The sequence below is a fragment of the Bos indicus genome, chromosome 19, assembly GCF_029378745.1.
Source record: "Bos indicus isolate NIAB-ARS_2022 breed Sahiwal x Tharparkar chromosome 19, NIAB-ARS_B.indTharparkar_mat_pri_1.0, whole genome shotgun sequence".
In the NCBI taxonomy this organism is placed as follows: Eukaryota; Metazoa; Chordata; class Mammalia; order Artiodactyla; family Bovidae; genus Bos; species Bos indicus.
The window spans coordinates 37038416-37044196 of record NC_091778.1 but is presented as its reverse complement, the minus strand read 5'-3'; the positions used below and the strand labels follow the sequence as shown (position 1 = coordinate 37044196).

Here is a 5781-nt window from a genome sequence, read left to right as displayed (position 1 = left end):
TCACCCTCCCACCCGCCCCAACACACACCATAGTGTTTCCTCCCCCAACCTACTGGGTTCCCCAGAAGCGTGCCCAGACTGCCCTCTTCCCACTAGGGAAACAGCCAGTGGGGCAGGTTCCCCAGCTCCCACCCAGGTGCCTGGAGAGCAGGTCTGCCAGTCCCATGCCCACCCCTCAGGAGCTCAGCTCTCCAGAGCGCTTGAGGCCGTAACCATCAGCCTTGGGTGTGGGCTGGGGCTGATTGTGGCAGGCCTGGCTCCAGTTCTCCCAAATGTATGCATGGATAGTGTTTTCCACTATTCCTGAGCTGGCACAAGTTCTGGGCATGTGCCCCAGCCCTCTGGTTGGTCGCAGACAAGCCAGTGGATTTTGGAAGCTGTTTAATCCTTGGGTTCTGACGTGCCCAGTTTACCATCAAGCAGCATCTAGTGCCCACAGATCTGATGTCAGAGGGCGGCCCTGGCACAGCTCCATCCTTCCTGCCCACATGAGCATGGTGGAGCCGACAGAAAGAGGAGCCCCAAAGACTTGCCTCGTGAATCACAGCCATTTGCTTCACGCTAGGCCTGCACACATCAGCACCTTCTAAAAAATGATGCTGTAAAAGAAAAATAGCAAGGAAAAGTAATCAGGAGCTATCAAGTGAAGGTAGCAGACGAGCAAACCATTATGACCTTGTGTTTATTTTAAACAATACTAAGTATATTTAGACAGAGAAAAAACTGGAAAAACTAACAGTGATTATATTTAGAAATTTATCATTCAGCAAATACTTGTTGAACACCTAGTATTTTTATTTGTTAGATTGCTCAAGGTGCTGGGATTATAATAGTGAAGTGACAAAACCCGTAGGGATCTTAGATTCTTGAGAATTAACAGACAATAACAAACACCTAAGCTCAACTTGCGGAGAAGGCAATGGCACCCCACTCCGGTACTCTTGCCTGGAAAATCCCATGGACGGAGAAGCCTAGTGGGCTGCAGTCCATAGAGTTGCTAAGAATTGGACACGACAGAGCGACTTCACTTTCACTTTCCACTTTCATGCATTGGAGGAGGAAATGGCAACCCACTCCAGTATTCTTGCCTGGAGAATCCCAGGGATGGGGGAGCCTGGTGGGCTGCCGTCTATGGGGTCGCACAGAGTCGGACACGACTGAAGTGACTTAGCAACAGCAGCAGCAGCAGAGACCACTTCAAGAAAATTGGAGAGTCGGACATGACTGAAGCGACTTAGCAGCAGCAGCAGCAGCAAGCTCAACTTGTAGCATGTTAAACGTTGATAAGCATGATGGGAAGAGGGCAAGAAGAGATACACGGCACTGGAGAGCTGTAATTTTTTTTTTTTTTTTTGATGTGGACCATTTTAAAGCTCTTTATTGAATTTGTTACAATTCTGTTTTATCTTTTTGGGACTTTTGGCCATGAGGCATATGGGATCTTTGCTCCCTGCCAAGGAATTGAACCCACATCTCCTACATTGGAAGGCAAAGTCTTAACCACTGGACTACCAGGGAAGTCCCAGGAGCTGTAATTATTAATAGATTTTATTTTTAGAGCAGTTTTAGATTTATAGAAAAATTAAAATAGTACAGCGAGTTCCCCCAAATCCCATGCCCCACCCCGTACACAATTTCTCCTGTTACTGATGTCTTAGTTTCAGTTCAGTTCAGTCACTCAGTCACGTCTGACTCTTTGCAACCCCGTGGACTGCAGCGCGCCTATCTATTCACCACGAAGTGATGGGACCAGATGCCATAATCTTAGTTTTTTGAATGTTGAGTTTTAAGCCAGCTTTTTCACTCTCCTCTTTCACTTTCATCAAGAGGCTCTTTGGTTCTTCTTCACTTTCTACCATAAGGGTGATGTCATCTGCATATCTGAGGTTATTGATGTTTCTCCCAGCAGTCTTGATTCCAGCTTGTGCTTCATCCAGCCCAGCGTTTCTCATGATGTATTCCACATATAAGTTAAATAAACAAGGTGACCATATACAGCCTTAACGTACTCCTTTCCCAATTTGGAATCAGTCTGTTCTTCCATGTCCAGTTCTAACTGTTGCTTCTTGACCTGCATACAGATTTCTCAGGAGGCAGGTAAGGTGGTCTGGTATTCCCATCTCTTTAAGAACTTTGCACAGATTGTGATCCACACAGTCAAAGGCTTTAGCATAGTCAATGAAGTAGATGTTTTTCTGGAATTCTCTTGCTTTTTCTATGATCCAATGGATGTTGGCAATTTGATCTCTGGTTCCTCTGTCTTTTCTAAATCTAGCTTGAACATCTGGAAGTTCTCGGTTCATGTACTATTATAGCCCACCTTGGAGAATTTTGAGCATTACTCTGCTAGCATATGAGATGAGTACAATTGTGTGGTAGTTTGAACATTCTTTGGCATTGCCTTTCTTTGGGATTGGAATGAAAACTGACTTTTCAATCCTGTAGCCACTGCTGAGTTTTTCAAATTTGTTGGCATATTGAGTGCAGCACTTTAACAGCATCATTTTTAGGATTTTAAATAGCCCAGCTGGAATTCTATTACCTTCACTAGCTTTGTTTGTAGTTATGCTTCCTAAGGCCCACTTGACTTTGCACTCCAGGATGTCTGGCTCTAAATGAGTGATCATACAATCGTGGTTAGATTTGGTGTCTTAGATTAGAATGGTGCATTTGCAACCCTTGGTTAATGAACCACTATTATTATTAACTGAAGTCTACTGTTTATTCAGATTTCCTTAGTTTCCCTAAGTTTCACTTTCTGCTCCAGGATCCCATCCAGGATGCCACATTTATGCTTGTCTCCTTAGGCTTCTCTTGGCTGTGACAGTTTCTTAGATTTTCTCTGTTTTTGATGACCTTTACAAAACTAAGAGGTCCTGGTCAGGTATATTGGGTTGGAATTTGCCTAATATTTTCTCATGATCAGACTGGAGCTATGGGTTTTCAGGAGCAAGATCACAGAGGTAAAGTGCCATTTCCATCACAGATCATCTCAAGGGTACATTTTATTAGCATGATTTATGGCTCTTGATGTTGATCTTGATCACCTGGCCGAGGCAGTTATTTGTCAGGTTTCTCTACTGGAAAGCTACTCTCACTTCCCTTCTTGAAGTGTGTGCTGCCCACATTTGGGTGAAAGTGATGCTCCCCCTCCTCCATTTAGGGTGAAGTATCAACATTATTTGGAATTCTTCTGCATGAGAGATTGATTTTTCCCCCCATTTATTGATTTACTCAACACGTTTATAATGGACTCACAGATATTTATTTTACATTTGGGTTATAATCTAATAATATTTTATTTTGTTGCTAAAATTGGGAGCTCTCTCACTGACTCCTGTGGCCCTTTGACATATCCCCATCAATTTTTTTTTTTTTTTTTAGCACTGCCTTTCTCTCTGGTACAAGATGCTCCAGACTCATCTTGTGTACTTCCTGCCCCAGTTCTGGAATCAGCCATCAGCCCAGAGTGGGGAGGGTGGGGGAGTTGGGGAGGTGTGTGTGTGTCTGGGCTTGGAGTGGGCCAGCACGGAGCCGGCCCGAGAGACTGCCTAGGGCACCCACGGTGGCTCATGGGGGTCGGCCCAGCACAGCCGTGCATGCCCTCTTCCTCCTCCTCCTCCTCCTCCTGACTGCCACTTTCAGGTGCCAGGAGCAGGCCCAGACTGCCGACTGAAGGGTCACCCTGAAGGCCATCTGGAAGGGCATTCAACTTCCTGGGAGGCAAGGACAGGCTCTGCCAGTGTAAGTGCAATGATGGATCTAAGCTTTTTCCATGTTATGCATATAAACCCTCCCCTCTGCCTCCCGCTGTTTGGTGCTCATGTTAACCTCAGCATCCCGTCCTTGAAAAAGTGCTGCGGCCAACCTGGTGGGTGCTGTGAGGCCTGCGGTAAACACAAAAACGACTGTGATGAGTTTCAGTGTTGCCCCTCCAAGATTTGCAGAGACGTGCAGAAAACACTAGGGCCAGCTCAGCAGGTGCAGGCATGTGAAACCACCGCGGAGCTCTTGCTCGACAATGTAAGCTTACATTTGGGCTGTAAGCTGTACTGGACAGCCAGTGAGCCGCATGTAGGTGTTGCTAGGAAGAAAAAAATGATCTTTAAAGAAGATGCTGACAGGTGGTCACAGCAGATGAAGACAGAAGAACATAACCTTTGACAAATAGCTCACATTTTTACAGCGTAAAGCTGCCTTATTCTTGTGAAAGGATTATTTTAAGACCTTATCTTGACATTAGAACTTCAAACGAAAGAAACAAATGCAGGTTATCTTCTTGGATGTTGATGCCTTAGTGTTTGATTTTGTCTTGAGCAAGGGGTGCATGTTAAAGGGAGAAATTTTTAAAACAAAGAGTCTGACTCAATTTTCACAACTGTATTTACCAAAAAATGAAGCCAAATGTAAAATTCGTTATCAGGTATGTTCAACATTACCTTACTTGGAAATATGGGGAAATCTTCACTTAAGAAGTATGTTGGTTTACTGTAAAATTTAAAATACACATTTATTCCCCTCCACAAAAAATCATTGTATCAGGAATAGAATGAAGGGGATGAGTAGATATCATTATAAGAATCCAAAGAGCAATGATTTTGGCTTAGATTGGGCTGAAGCAATGGGCTGAGGGGCTGAGATTCTGAGGCAGAGCTGATGGCATTTTCTGATAGACTGGATGTTGGGTGAGAGCCGGCAGCCTGATCATATGGAAGGAGCTGATGTAACTAGCCCTGTTGTGGGAAGACTGGAAGAGCCGCAGGTTTGGTGGAGTGCAGGAGCTCACCTTTTGGACATGCTAGTTTGTGGAGTGCCCCCCAGGGTGGGACTTGGGAGCCATATTTACTTTTTCGTCAACTCTCAGCCTCGGGGCCCCGAGCTGGTCATCAGATCTGCGGAGTGAATGAAGGACGTATTCTGCAGGGCAGTATCTCTGGCCTGTGGGCCGGAGGTCACTGGACTCCTGAAAGAGGAGAGGTGGAGGAGAAGGGGCAGAAAAGGCACTAGAAGAGGGAAGAGGTGAGGGGATAGGAGACAAGGGGAGAGGAGGTGAGGAGGGTCAAGACACAGGGGAGGTGTGGGGGGAGGAGAGGAGAGGGGACGCAGCAGCCCTCTCCAGACTCTGCAGCTTGGTGAGTGGGCAGCCGCCAGGAGCCCGCCTTGCTTCCCCGCTTCCTCTCACCCACTCTCCTGCCTGTCAGCAAACGCTGGGGTCCATTCTCCCTCACGATGGACACACGGACCACCCTTCCCCCAACCCTGACCGTCTCCCCCTGGTCCAGGCCGTCACTTCCTCCTACTTCTGCTTCTACTGTCTGTTCTCCTCAGAACAGCCTGATCAGTGCTTCTAAAACAAGTCAGGCCATCCCTTCACAAACCCTAGAACGGAAAGGCCTTCCCTCGGGCCTGCTCAACCTGCCTCCCCGCTCTCATCCTCCCTCTGGGCCACTCTCACTGGCCTCCTCAGTGCCCCCCGACACAGCAGGTTATGACTGCCTCGGGCCTCCGCATCTGCTGTGGCCTCCACCTGCCCACCACTTTCCTCCACCACACCCCTCATTCTCTTCAGGTCTCAGTTAGGATGTCACCTCAGACAGGCCTTCCCCAACGGCCCTCTACCACCGACACTCACTACCCCCTTACCCAGCTTAGTTTTTCTTAATACTTTTTATTGGTTCATATATATATTTAAATTTAAGACTTTCCCATGAGAATTATTTTGCCTCCAATGTATCCCCAGCATCTGGAACAATTTCCAGACTGGTAGGTACTTTGTAATAT

The 5781-nt window shown here is 46.7% G+C and overlaps 1 pseudogene; it reads left to right on the top strand.

Annotated features, from left to right (window-relative positions):
• The first annotated feature begins 326 nt into the window (after nucleotides 1-326).
• On the top strand, nucleotides 327-4109 carry LOC109573139 (group XIIA secretory phospholipase A2 pseudogene; annotated as a pseudogene).
• The last annotated feature ends 1672 nt before the right edge of the window (nucleotides 4110-5781 follow it).